At 49.1% G+C, this 15,228-nt stretch overlaps 1 protein-coding gene across 4 annotated transcripts in view; it reads right to left on the minus strand.

Moving 5' to 3' along the window:
- The window catches only part of LOC130291123 (phosphatidylinositol 3,4,5-trisphosphate 5-phosphatase 2B-like), a 131,604-nt gene that overhangs the window by 79,171 nt on the left and 37,205 nt on the right, over positions 1–15,228 (minus strand). The window lies entirely within an intron of this gene.

Raw genomic sequence — 15,228 nt, forward strand, 5'->3', positions numbered from 1 at the left:
CATAAATCAAGTTTGGCTGCCCAGAAGTCCAGCGGATCTTCAATGGTTGTTGGCATGGCCATGTCAAGGTATGCCACCACCTGCTGGTTCAGGTCCTGCTCCATGTCTACCTGCTGCTGATGAGTTGCTTCACTATGCGGGTGAAGAAAGCTACTCATCAGCGACTGTAGACTCAGGCTGCTGCTGATTGAGCTGGTACTGCTCCCCCCATCCCTCCCCTCCCCAGCAGCCATGGCAGTGGAAGGTGAGCGCAGAGGGCCCCCCGTGTCAGATCTGCAAGTGGATGGACCATGTGGCCGATAGGCATCAGCCAACTGACTACGTAGAATGTTTCTGTAGTAGGTCAGTTTGTCCTCCCTCTCAGTGGGTGTAAAAAAGGCCCCCATTTCGGGACGGTAGCGAGGGTCTAATATGGTGGATATCCAGAAGTCATCCTGCTGACGAATTTTGACAATTCGGGGGTCACTACGCAAACAACTGAGCATGCATCGTGCCATTTGTGCCAGTGACTCGGAGGGACTACCTGCCTCCATCTCCACTGCATACTGCCACGGTGTGTCTGGGTCCTCTGTCTCAACTTCCTCATAACCCTCCAGCTCCTCTGGCTGCTCCTGCTCCTCCTCTCCTGTCCGAAGACTAGAAACACCGGCCATCTCATCCAACCTAAATTGTGCTCCGCTCTGCCCCTCATCATCCTCCTCCTCCAGTTCAGCCCCCACAGGGCTCATGTAGCCTTGAGATGTAGGCGCAACGTCTCTATTGCCGTGACCAGCCATGGTTTAAATAATTTGTTGTAGGAAATGTAGGAGTGGAATTACGTTGTTCATGGCGTAATCCAGGCGACTCACAAATAATGTGGCTTACTCAAAGGGCCTCAGCGAACGGCAGTGTCACGATTCGGCTGGCAGGAGGTGGATCCTCTGTGCCAGAGAGGGATTGGCGTGGACCGTGTCGGTGGACCGGTTCTAAGTTGCTACTGGTATTCACCAGAGCCCGCCGCAAAGCGGGATGGTCTTGCAGCGGCGGTAGCAACCAGGTCGTATCCACCGGCAACGGCTCAACCTCTCTGACTGCTGAGATAAGCGCGGTACAAGGGAGTAGACAAGAGCAAGGTCGGACGTAGCAGAAGGTCAGGGCAGGCAGCAAGGATCGTAGTCAGGGGCAACGGCAGGAGGTCTGGAACACAGGCTAGGAACACACAAGGAAACGCTTTCACTGGCACAATGGCAACAAGATCCGGCAAGGGAGTGCAGGGGAAGTGAGGTATAAGTAGGGAGTGCACAGGTGAGGATACTGATTAGGCCTGCTGCGCCAATCAGTGGCGCAGTGGTCCTTTAAATCGCAGAGACCCGGCGCGAATCGCATCCCGGCTGGGAGTAATATCACAGCGCGCCCAGTCAGCAGGTCTGACCGGGGCGCTGCGAATGAGAGGACGCTGCGAGCGCTCCGGGGAGGAGCGGGGACCCGGAGCGCTCAGCGTAACAGTACCCCCCCCCCCCTTGGGTCTCCCCCTCTTCTTGGAGCCTGAGAACCTGAGGATAAGACTTTTGTCTAGGATGTTGTCCTCAGGTTCCCAAGATCTCTCCTCTGGGCCACAATTCTCCCAATCAACCAAGAAGAATTTTTTACCTCTGACTGTCTTGGACGCTAGAATCTCCTTCACCGAGAAGACGTCAGACGAACCGGAAACAGGAGTGGGGGAAACAAATTTGGGAGAGAAGCGGTTAAGGATGAGTGGTTTAAGGAGAAAGACATGGAAGGCATTGGGAATACGGAGAGAAGGAGGAAGAAGGAGTTTGTAAGAGACAGGGTTGATCTGGCACAAGATTTTGAAAGGACCAAGATAGCGTGGTCCCAGTTTATAACTGGGGACACGAAAGCGGACATACTTAGCGGAGAGCCATACCTTGTCTCCGGGAGCAAAAATGGGGGGAGTTCTTCTTTTTTTATCAGCAAATTTTTTCATCCGGGATGAAGCCTGTAAAATAGAATTTTGGGTTTCTTTCCATATGGTGGAAAGATCTCGAGTCACTTCATTAACAGCGGGCAAACCAGAGGGCATGGGAGTGGGGAGGGGAGGAAGAGGGTGACGGCCGTACACCACGAAGAATGGGGATTTAGCAGAAGATTCGGAGACTCTGAAGTTGTATGAGAATTCGGCCCATGGTAGAAGATCTGCCCAGTCATCCTGGCGGGAGGAAACAAAATGTCGTAAATAGTCACCCAGGACCTGATTAATTCTTTCTACTTGCCCAACGGATTGGGGATGATAAGAAGAAGAGAAGTTTAATTTGATCTTGAGCTGCTTACAGAGGGCCCTCCAGAATTTAGACACAAATTGAACGCCTCTATCCGAGACGATATGCGTGGGCAACCCGTGAAGGCGAAAAATGTGTGTAAAAAATTGTTTTGCCAACTGAGGCGCTGAAGGAAGGCCTGGAAGAGGGATAAAATGTGCCATCTTGGAAAATCGATCAACGACCACCCAAACAACTGTGTTGCCACGGGATAAAGGCAAGTCAGCAATAAAGTCCATACCAATCTGTGACCAAGGTTGTTCAGGAACAGGCAGAGGATGAAGGAGACCAGCAGGCTTCTGGCGAGGAGTCTTATCCTGGGCACAGACAGTACAGGCCCGCACGAAATCAACAACATCAGCTTCCAGGGTAGGCCACCAAAAAAATCGAGAGATGAGTTGAAAGGATTTTTTGATGCCCGCATGGCCTGCGAGGTGGGAGGAGTGTCCGAACTTGAGAATCCCGAGGCGCTGGCGTGGAGAAACGAAGGTCTTCCCTGGAGGAGTTTGTCTGATGGAAGCTGGAGAAGTGGAGATCACACAGTCTGGAGGAATGATGTGTTGCGGAGAGGTTTCCACTTCAGAGGCATCCGATGAACGAGAGAGGGTGTCAGCCCTAATGTTCTTGTCAGCAGGGCGAAAATGGATTTCAAAGTTAAAACAGGCAAAGAACAACGACCACCTAGCCTGGCGAGGGTTCAGTCGTTGGGCAGACTGGAGATAAGAGAGATTCTTGTGATCAGTGTATATAATAACTGGATATTTGGATCCCTCCAGCAGGTGCCTCCATTCCTCAAGCGCCAATTTTATGGCCAGTAATTCTCGATCACCAATGGAGTAGTTTTTCTCCGCCGGAGAGAAGGTCCTAGAAAAAAAACCACAAGTAACAGCATGCCCGGAAGAATTTCTTTGTAGAAGAACTGCTCCAGCTCCCACTGAGGAGGCGTCTACCTCCAATAAGAAGGGTTTAGATGGGTCAGGTCTGGAGAGTTCGGGAGCAGAAGAAAAGGCAGACTTGAGATGTTTAAATGCGTCTTCCGCTTGAGGAGACCAGGACTTAGGATTGGCATTTTTCTTGGTTAGAGCCACGATAGGAGCCACAATAGTGGAAAAGTGTGGAATAAATTGTCTGTAATAATTGGCGAACCCCAAAAAACGTTGGATAGCATGGAGACCGGAGGGGCGTGGCCAATCTAATACGGCAGATAGTTTATCTGGGTCCATTTGTAGTCCCTGGCCAGAGACTAAGTATCCTAGGAAAGGAAGAGATTGACATTCAAAGAGACATTTTTCCATTTTGGCATAAAGTTGATTGTCCCGAAGTCTCTGAAGAACCATGCGGACATGTTGGCGGTGTTCTTCCAAGTTGGCAGAAAAAATCAGAATATCGTCCAGGTAAACCACAACACAGGTATATAGAAGATCACGAAAAATTTCATTTACAAAGTCTTGGAAGACGGCAGGGGCGTTGCAAAGGCCAAAGGGCATGACCAGATACTCAAAGTGTCCATCTCTGGTGTTAAATGCAGTCTTCCATTCGTCCCCCTCCCTGATGCAGATGAGATTATAAGCACCTCTTAAGTCCAGCTTGGTAAAGATGTGGGCACCTTGTAGGCGGTCAAAGAGTTCCGAGATAAGAGGTAGGGGGTAGCGGTTTTTTACCGTGATTTTATTAAGTCCGCGGTAATCAATGCAAGGGCGTAAGGAGCCATCTTTTTTGGAGACAAAAAAAAATCCAGCTCCGGCAGGAGAGGAGGACTTGCGGATAAACCCCTTTTTTAAGTTCTCCTGGATGTACTCCGACATGGCTTGGGTTTCTGGAGCAGACAGAGGATAGATTCTGCCCCGGGGTGGAGTAGTACCCGGGAGGAGGTCAATAGGACGGTCATAAGGCCTGTGAGGAGGCAAAGTCTCTGCTTGTTTCTTGCAAAAGACATCAGCATAGTCCATATAGGCCTTAGGAAGACCAGATACCGGGGGAACAACAGGGTCTCGACTGTGAGTACTGGGAGCCGGTTTAAGACAGTCCTTGTGGCAAGAAGTACCCCAGTTCTTGATTTCCCCTGTGGTCCAATCAAGGATTGGGGAATGGCGTTGAAGCCATGGTAATCCAAGAAGAATCTCTGAAGTGCAGTTAAAGAGGACCAAAAATTAAATTTTTTCATGATGGGGTCCGATGCACATTAAGAGAGGTTCCGTGCGGTAACGCACGGTACAGTCCAATCTTTCACTGTTAACAGAGTTGATGTAGAGGGGTCTGGCGAGACTGGTCACCGGGATGTTGAACCTGTTGATGAGAGAGGCCGAAATAAAATTTCCTGCAGATCCGGAATCCAAGAAGGCCATAGCAGAGAAGGAGAAGGTAGAAGAAGATATCCGCACAGGCACAGTAAGACGTGGAGAGGCAGAGTTCACATCAAGAGCTGTCTCACCTTTGTGCGGAGTCAGCATACGTCTTTCCTGGCGAGGAGGACGGATAGGATAATCCTTCAAGAAATGTTCGGTACCGGCACAGTACAGGCAAAGGTTCTCCATGCGGCGTCGTGTCCTCTGTTGAGGTGTCAAGCGAGACCGGTCAACTTGCATAGCCTCCTTGGCGGGAGGCACAGGAATGGATTGCAGAGGACCAGAGGAGAGAGGAGCCGGGGAGAGAAACCGCCTCGTGCGAACAAAGTCCATATCCTGACGGAGCTCCTGACGCCTTTCGGAAAAACGCATGTCAATGCGGGTGGCAAGATGAATAAGTTCATGCAGGTTGGCAGGGATTTCTCATGCGGCCAGCACATCTTTAATGTTACTGGATAGGCCTTTTTTAAAGGTCGTGCAGAGGGCCTCGTTATTCCAGGATAATTCGGAGGCCAGAGTACGGAATTGGATGGCGTACTCGCCAACAGAAGAATTACCCTGGACCAGGTTCAGCAGGGCAGTCTCGGCAGAAGAGGCTCGGGCAGGTTCCTCAAAGACACTTCGAATCTCCGTGAAGAAGGAGTGTACAGAGGCAGTGACAGGATCATTGCTGTCCCAGAGCGGTGTGGCCCATGACAGGGCTTTCCCAGACAGAAGGCTGACTACGAAAGCCACCTTAGACCTTTCAGTTGGAAACTGGTCCGACATCATCTCCAAATGCAGGGAACATTGCGAAAGAAAACCACGGCAAAACTTAGAGTCCCCATCAAATTTATCCGGCAAGGATAATCGGAGGCTGGAAGCGGCCACTCGCTGCGGAGGAGGTGCAGGAGCTGGCGGAGGAGATGATTGCTGAAGCTGTGGTAGTAGCTGCTGTAGCATCACGGTCAGTTGAGACAGCTGGTGGCCTTGTTGCGCTATCTGTTGCGACTGCTGGGGGACCACCGTGGTGAGGTCGGCGACAACTGGCAGCGGGACCTCAGCGGGATCCATGGCCGGATCTACTGTCACGATTTGGCTGGCAGGAGGTGGATCCTCTGTGCCAGAGAGGGATTGGCGTGGACCGTGTCGGTGGACCGGTTCTAAGTTGCTACTGGTATTCACCAGAGCCCGCCGCAAAGCGGGATGGTCTTGCAGCGGCGGTAGCAACCAGGTCGTATCCACCGGCAACGGCTCAACCTCTCTGACTGCTGAGATAAGCGCGGTACAAGGGAGTAGACAAGAGCAAGGTCGGACGTAGCAGAAGGTCAGGGCAGGCAGCAAGGATCGTAGTCAGGGGCAACGGCAGGAGGTCTGGAACACAGGCTAGGAACACACAAGGAAACGCTTTCACTGGCACAATGGCAACAAGATCCGGCGAGGGAGTGCAGGGGAAGTGAGGTATAAGTAGGGAGTGCACAGGTGAGGATACTGATTAGGCCTGCTGCGCCAATCAGTGGCGCAGTGGTCCTATAAATCGCAGAGACCCGGCGCGCGCGCGCGCCCTAAGGAGCGGGGCCGCGCGCGCCGGGTCAACACAGACGGGGAACGGGTCAGGTACGGGAGCCGGGATGCGCATCGCGAGCGGGCGCGTCCCGCGTCGCGAATCGCATCCCGGCTGGGAGTAATATCGCAGCGCGCCCGGTCAGCAGGTCTGACCAGGGCGCTGCGAATGAGAGGACGCTGCGAGCGCTCCGGGAAGGAGTGGGGACCCGGAGCGCTCGGCGTAACAGGCAGGTGTTACATATATGCTGCCACTGGTTCACATTGAAGTTACACAGGGGAGTACTCCTATCTGCTTGGATCATCAAGAAATCGGTGATGGCTTTTCTTTGTTCGTATAGTCTGTGCAACATATGGAGAGTGGAATTCCAATGTGCGGCAACGTCACAAATAAGACTATGTTGTGGGATACCGTTCTGACGCTGCAGCTCAAGGAAGGTGTGCTTGGCGGTGTACGAGTGGCTGAAGTGCATGCACAGTTTCCTTGCCATTTTCAGGATGTTTTGCAAATGGGGGGAAGACTTGAGGAAGTGCTTGACATCCAGATTCAACACGTGCGCATGTTTCACACTTCCTTGTCGCAGCGCGGACACGATGTTCTTCCCGTTGTCTGTCACCATAGTTCCCATTTCCAGATTTCGTGGAGTAAGCCATACTCGGATTTTTTTACGAATTAACTTTAGCAGTTCCTCCCCTGTGTGACTCCGTTCGGCAAGGCAAACCATGTGAAGAACAGCTTGACACCGCCGTGCCCTACACACATGGTACGATGAATGGCCACCGAGATTTGGACGTGCAGTGGAGGCCGAGGACACGGTGGAGCATGAGGAGGCGGCGTCGCACACTGTAACAGGACCAACTGCCTGGGAGCGAGAGCGTGGAGGAGGAAGCGGTGTGACCTGTCCAAGTTGCTGTTGTGGCTGTGCAGGAACCCCATTTACCCAGTGAGCCGTAAAAGACAAGTATTATCCCTGCCCGTAGTTACAGCTCCACACGTCGGCGCTGCCGTGCACTTTTGAACACACCAACAGGCTCAAGGACTGGCCCACCTTCTCTTGTACAAACTTATGCAGGGCTGGTACTGCCTTCTTTGCAAAGAAATGACAGCTTGGGACACTCCACCTCGGCTCGGCAGAAGCCATCAATTCTCTGAAAGGTGCAGAGTCCACCACTTGAAAAGGGAGGGACTGCAACACCAGCAACTTGGACAGGAGCACATTCCACTTCTGCGGCATTGGATAAGTGGGCGCATACTGTTGTCTCTTGGACATGGCTTCGCCGATGGATTATTGGCGGAATGGCTGACTAAAAGTGGGAGAATACAATACAGAAATTTAGGTGCACTACTGTGGTAGATGTATACAGTGACATTGGCTAATCCCTCAACACTGATGTTAAAATTGAGACATTCGCCAGTGTATCCTTATATAAAGGACACACCAGAGCCCGCACACCAACGCCAAGGTTTCTCAGATGGCACGGGACCTAACGCTAACCTACCTGTGCGTAATAAGCAAAAACCAGGGGCCAGTGGGCAATTACAGCAGCACTAGGCCGACATGCAGCCTGCTCCCAGTTCCCTCCAGCGTGACTGAGCACACATACAATGGAAGGGGGGAGAGAGGCTACAAGCCCCACCCAAGTTGGCTGATATAGGTGCATGGCCTCACAGGTGCAACCCTAATGCTGCCTGGAAAGTGTTCAAGGCGCATTAACATATGGAGTTTACACACCTCCACGTATAAATTTACAAACAACAACAAAAAACGTGGTCTCAAATGGCTGGAGGTGCTCAACCCCAAATGCAGTTGTGCATATATACTGGGGGAGCAGATCCTGCCCTTGTAGTCCGTTGCTAGGGGCGATCCCCAGCATAAAAATGCATACAATGGAGGATGCCTGCAGCGGACCACAAGTGCCACAATAGAATCCTACACCAGATAAACGGTGTGGATGTGTAACAATTAGAATAATACAATACAGAAATTTAGGTGCACTACTGTGGTAGATGTATACAGTGACATTGGCTAATCCCTCAACACTGATGTTAAAATTGAGACATTCGCCAGTGTATCCTTATATAAAGGACACACCAGAGCCCGCACACCAACGCCAAGGTTTCTCAGATGGCACGGGACCTAACGCTAACCTACCTGTGCGTAATAAGCAAAAACCAGGGGCCAGTGGGCAATTACAGCAGCACTAGGCCGACATGCAGCCTGCTCCCAGTTCCCTCCAGCGTGACTGAGCACACATACAATGGAAGGGGGGAGAGAGGCTACAAGCCCCACTCAAGTTGGCTGATATAGGTGCATGGCCTCACAGGTGCAACCCTAATGCTGCCTGGAAAGTGTTCAAGGCGCATTAACATATGGAGTTTACACACCTCCACGTATAAATTTACAAACAACAACAAAAAACGTGGTCTCAAATGGCTGGAGGTGCTCAACCCCAAATGCAGTTGTGCATATATACTGGGGGAGCAGATCCTGCCCTTGTAGTCCGTTGCTAGGGGCGATCCCCAGCATAAAAATGCATACAATGGAGGATGCCTGCAGCGGACCACAAGTGCCACAATAGAATCCTACACCAGATAAACGGTGTGGATGTGTAACAATTAGAATAATACAATACAGAAATTTAGGTGCACTACTGTGGTAGATGTATACAGTGACATTGGCTAATCCCTCAACACTGATGTTAAAATTGAGACATTCGCCAGTGTATCCTTATATAAAGGACACACCAGAGCCCGCACACCAACGCCAAGGTTTCTCAGATGGCACGGGACCTAACGCTAACCTACCTGTGCGTAATAAGCAAAAACCAGGGGCCAGTGGGCAATTACAGCAGCACTAGGCCGACATGCAGCCTGCTCCCAGTTCCCTCCAGCGTGACTGAGCACACATACAATGGAAGGGGGGAGAGAGGCTACAAGCCCCACCCAAGTTGGCTGATATAGGTGCATGGCCTCACAGGTGCAACCCTAATGCTGCCTGGAAAGTGTTCAAGGCGCATTAACATATGGAGTTTACACACCTCCACGTATAAATTTACAAACAACAACAAAAAACGTGGTCTCAAATGGCTGGAGGTGCTCAACCCCAAATGCAGTTGTGCATATATACTGGGGGAGCAGGAGAAGCAGGAGCGACAGAAGGAGGGTTTGACACACGGCTCCCTTCGGCTGAGGTGGAGGAGCCTTGGCTGGATGAAGGAGGGAGCGGATGGCCACTGGGTGATGCAGCAGGCTGGACCACTACATCGGAGCCACGGTTCTCCCAGGCCGCTTTATGGTGGCGAAGCATGTGTTGACGCAGGGCCATGGTGCCGACATTGGGACCCTGGCCACGCTTCACCTTCTGCCGACAGATCTTGCATGTGGCTACGTGAACCTCCTCCGGATGCCTTATGAAAAACTTCCACACCGCCGAGTAGCTGATTTTCCCACCCGCAGTCTGCACTAATTGACTGCTACTGGCGCCGTCTCCAGGAACCCCTGTTCCACTACCTCCCGGAAAGGTAGGCTGCCGCGTAGCAGGTGGTCTACCCCGGGCACGTTTGGCTCCTGAATTTCCACTACTGCCACCACGCTGACTGCCAACCGTGCTACCGCCTTGCTGCCTCAAGGGCAACCTGCAACTCTCTTCTCCTGATGTTGATGAAGCCCCTTCTGCACCCGGTTCCCAATTGCGATCGGCTTCATCAACAGTTGTGTGCACGTCACTGATGTCCTCCTCAGGTTCCACAAAAGTGTCCTCTTCAGGACCCTGAACACTTGCAACACCACCTCCCACGTCACTCTCCGCATCACTACTTGGCCGCCTAGCGGAGCAAGCGGCGCATGTCTCCTCCCCTTCTTGGCTGTCCAGTAGCTGCTGACTGTCCTCTATTGGATAGTCCTCAGTAAATAGTGGAGCTGAACCCACAGCATAAGATACTTCTTTAGGAGAGGGAACAGCATAGGACAAAGGCAATGGGAGTACACGGACTGCTCCCGGGCCATGCCAACTGAGGGTTGTGTCTGAGGAACCCACCGACTGTTGACTGGGGGTGTCAGATGTCACTTGTGATGATGTGGATGAGCGTGTTAACCAATCGACGACGGCAGATGGGTTGCTGGTGGAGATACGACCGCTGGCTGATAACGGGAGCTCAGGCCTCTTGCTGCGACTCCTGCTGCCACTCGCCCCAAGTCTGCTGCCAACTGAAGTATTTAGTCCTCTGCCACTCCTCTGTGCACGTCCTGGCACTTCTATGCCTGACATACTTAGTGCGTTTATGAGGGTATTACAATACGCTACACTACTCTTTAAACAGTATTTGTCTAGAACAGCAGCAGGTGATTACTTACGGCTGTCCTTGAACAGTATGTAGGCCCTTGACAGATTAACAGGATGGTACACTAGATGGTACAGTACTAGATGGTACAGTACTTGGATGTACGTATGCGGTATGCACTGATGAGGGCCTTTTAGCAGAAAAAACTTTTGTAAAACACCAGCCAGTGGATACTATTGTTTGGACTTTGACGGTTTGGAGCACCTTGACAGCTACTAAATGGTACAATACTTGGATGTACGTATGCGGTATGCACTGGTGAGGGAAGTAATATGCCTAACTATTAGCAGAAAAAACTCTGTATTTTTGTAAAACACCAGCCGGTGGATACTATTGTTTGGACTTTGACGGTATGGAGAACATTGACAGCTTAACAGGTACTAAATGGTACATTACTTGGATGTACGTATGCGGTATACACTGATGAGGGCAGTAATATGCCTATTAGCAGAAAAAACTCTGTATTTTTGTAAAACACCAGCCGGTGGATACTATTGTTTGGACTTTGACGGTATGGAGCACCTTGACAGCTTAACAGGTACTAAATGGTACAATACTTGCATGTACCTATGCGGTATGCACTAATGAGGGCAGTTATATATGCATAACTATACGCAGAAAAAACTGTTTAAAAAAAAAACAGGTACAAAATGGTGCAAATGCACTACAGTCCACTGAACAATCACGTATTTCTGAACAGCAGCAGGACCCAACAGTGCAGCACCACACAAAAAAAAATCCAGGGATTGAAGCCTAAATTGCACTCTGTCACACAATTCTGAGCAGCAGAAGTTTTGTGGAGCAAACAAAAATAAACTCAATTGGGCTGAACAATGAGGAGATAAGATGCTTCAGAAAGTTCAGGCAGCTTGGAGATCTGTATCTGCCCCTCTCTGCTGCAATGCTCAATAACGTGAATAGGAGGTTTAGCAATCAATGATCCTTCACCGCGTAACAGCACAGCACTCTGCACTCCTGCCTTTCCCTAATGCTGATGTGAGTAGCAGTTGCAGTGTAACGCTGTGGTATGAGCTATTCACACACACGCAGTCCCGTCCTCTCCATCTGAGTGCATAGATTAAATGAAGAGAGGCAAGATGGCCGCCGATTATATAGGGGCTGTGACATCACAGGGGTCAATGAACACTGATAGGCTGCATCTCACATGTGATTCAGGGTCAGCCCACCTACCTTCATTCCCGCCACTGTTTCCCGCCCTCCCATAATCCCCTGCCCCATGTACTCACATGTGGATCCGCCATCTTAGGTCCCCAATAGCCTGGAACGCTGTAAAATGGAGTTTAATGAAGCTATTTGCGCGATAGAATCGCGGCGATATTCGTATTTGTTGCAAATCAAATTTTTCATTAAATTCGTAACGAATTCGGGTTCGTCAACTTCGATTCGCTCATCTCTAATGATGACCAAAAATAACAAAAAACCGAGATGTCCTTGTGGTTTCAGAATCTTTATGATTGTAGGTTAATTCGACCCAGGGAAGCAGATCTACCCAGTTGTCTTGACGAGCTGAAATAAAATGACGTAAATAAGTCTCCAAGATTTGATTTACCACCTCCACCTGGCCATTGGACTGAGGATGGTAGGCAGATGAGAAATCCAAGCTGATGCCAAGGCAGGAACAGAGAGCTTGCCAGAATTTGGACACAAACTGAACTCCGCGATCCGAAACAATATGTTCAGGAAGACCATGAAGACGAAAGATGTGAAGTAAGAAGTGCTTTGCCAGTTGTGGAGCTGATGGGAGACCGGAGAGTGGTATAAAATGGGCCATTTTAGAAAACCGATCAACCACAACCCAGATGACTGTGTTACTATTGATGGTGGAAGATCGGTAATAAAATCCGTAGCAATGCAAGTCCAAGGAGTCTCAGGAATGGGCAAAGGCTGCAAGAGTCCTGCGGGTCTCAGTCGAGGGGTCTTGTCACGAGCATAGGTGACACAGGATCGTACGAATTCAGAGAAATCGTGTTCCAGATGCAGCCACCAATAATGCCGGGAGATTAAAAGAAAAGTCTTGCATACTCCAGGATGACCATCCAATAAAGAAGAGTGACCGCATTTTAGAACTATGCGCCTCAATCTGACTGGCACAAAGGTAGAAGATTGGCCGGAGCTGCGGCAATCTGACGGTAAGGAGTGATAATATGTCTGTGTAGGATCCAAACCCATAACGTCAGAAGATCTGGAAAGGGCATCTGCTCTGATATTCTTGTTAGCTGGATGGAAATTAATGAAAAAATTTAATCTGGAAAAGAATAATGACCACCTTGCCTGTCGAGGGTTCAAACATTGAGCAGACTGAAGGTACAGGACATTTTTGTGGTCAGAGTAAATACTGATCGGATGAGGAGATTCTGCCAACAAATGTCGCCACTCCTCTAAGGCGAGTTTTATAGCGAACAGTTCTCGATCTCCGATGGAGTAATTCCTTTCTGCTGGCAAGAAGATTTTAGAAAAGAATCCACAGGAACACTGAATACTGCTTTCTCTCAGGCACAAAAGCAAACAAAGATCTAGCAAGGGCAAGAGGGAGGAACTAAAACTTATAAGCGAGGTACAGGTGTCAAGTAATTACGGGCGCACTGGACCTTTAAATTTCAAAGCCCCAACGCGAGCGCGCCCTAGGAGGAGGGGGCACGCGCGCTGGAGCTGAGGAACAGAGGCAGGGGACAGAGGTGAGTGACGGGCTGGGACTTGCATGTGGGCGCATCCTGCGATGCGAGTCTCAGCCTTGCTGGCGACTGACAAGGACGGGGAGATGTGCTCACGGCCGTCATTGTCCGGCCGGAGTGCAGGGTATAACAATGGTCTACTTGATGACCAACATTAATCAAAATAAATTGGGAGTATAAAAAAAAACCTTTGCGGCAGAACAACTACTAACGTTTCTGCAGTTGGGAGGAATGCCATCCTACTCTCAATTGAAGTGGACATAGCCTATAGCCTAAACTATGTGCTGCATTAAGCTTGTACCACATATCTTATGGATAAATGAATGTTTGGATAGCAAAAATGTGAGTTGTTGTTTTGGTAACATGTATTTTACCCCATTTATTTTGATTAATGTTCAGATACATATAAGGTCTGATAGAACTTAAGTAAGGCTGGGTTCACATTTATCAGTTGTTCGGCATAGTTTCCCTCTGGCGTGCATAGGAGGGAAACTGAAGCTAGAACTGATCCCATTCATTTGAAAGGGACAGTTCGCAATCATCCAGTGTCCCTATTTTGATGCCAGATGGTTGGACACACCGGACAGAACCAGACAAGGGAATGCAGCTTGCTGTGTTTCACTGTCTGGCATCCATTGGATGCCGGATTTCATACAACTGATGACAACTGATGCACGTTGTCATCAGTTGCGTCGAGATTTAGGCTGAGTTCACCTATGCCGGATGCCGGACATATGTGAACCCAGCCTAATAGTAGGAGTATTATGAAGACAATAAGGGAAACTTTGCACAAAAATTGTGCGAAGTGGGTGACTTGACGTAAAGATGTAAGGCCAACTGCACTGCCAGATTAATTACAATTTATTCTAAAGAGGTCATTGTTAGCATAGATTTTAGAAGAACAGCCTGCTTCCCTGCCTGATTTATTAAGAGGTGCAGAAAGTAGCGCCCTTTCATATTAGGACCGGCCTGGGAAACGCTAGTTTTTGAAATTTTACCCTATAATTTACAAAAACAATCACATCGTGGTGTTTTTGTCATAAGGCTCAACTTTCATGACCTACACAAAACCATTAGGTATGATAGATCGTCGGTGTGGTGTGATGTGTTTCAGAAATTGCCACTTGGGAATAGATGACATACTAACCTGACAGTAATCTATTAAGGTTTGTCATACTGAATTGTCATCAATTGTGAAAACTGTTCTTGCATTAGGAAAAGCCTCATATCTAATAGAACCAAATATTGATTTGTACACCCCAGACCTTATTCTCTAAATATGATATAAGTGTTATTCATTTTTAACACGTGGGAAATAGTTGACACATGCGGTTGAGAGATAAACTTTGCTATAAAGCGTAACACCTCCCATTTCTGTGGCTATGAAAGGAAACCAAATTCTGAAAAGTATGCAGAAACTAATGTCAAGGAGAAAAAAATTAAAGGGGATGGCAGTCATACGCTGTTTTCACACTTTTGACATGGTTAAAATACAATGAATGTTAAAATTAGCTGATAATTTTGGTCACATGGTTAAACGTTTATTCCAGGTTGTGTGGGTAAAATTTAGGTTACTAGATACTTTTGCCATTATATGTTAAAAACTACAGATATTTAGGTATTATAGTTGAGGGCTCAGTTAAACAGGTTGCACCCATTTAAGCTGATTTTCAAATAGTATTTTAAAATGAATTATTGCACTCAATATTTTTGAACAAAATGGGCCACCAGTAGTCCAAATGTTGTATGCAGGAGCGTGAAATTGCTGCCCATATGGTGGGTAGTGCGACTAGCAATGAGGGTACTGTGGCTGGCAAACTGATGCACTCTTGAAGATAGTGGGAAAGGTGGCTCTATGGGTAGCAGCGTCCTCATTGGTTGCCACTTTTGTGGCTGTAACTGTTTGGATGTTTGCTCTTTGTAACTATATGGGGTTTTGTGGATCCTACTTTATGGAGAGCCTGCTTATGTATTAGGGTTTTATGGCTGGAACTGTTATGCGACATTGTC

This window comes from Hyla sarda, chromosome 9 (genome assembly GCF_029499605.1).
Source record: "Hyla sarda isolate aHylSar1 chromosome 9, aHylSar1.hap1, whole genome shotgun sequence".
NCBI lineage: Eukaryota > Metazoa > Chordata > Amphibia > Anura > Hylidae > Hyla > Hyla sarda.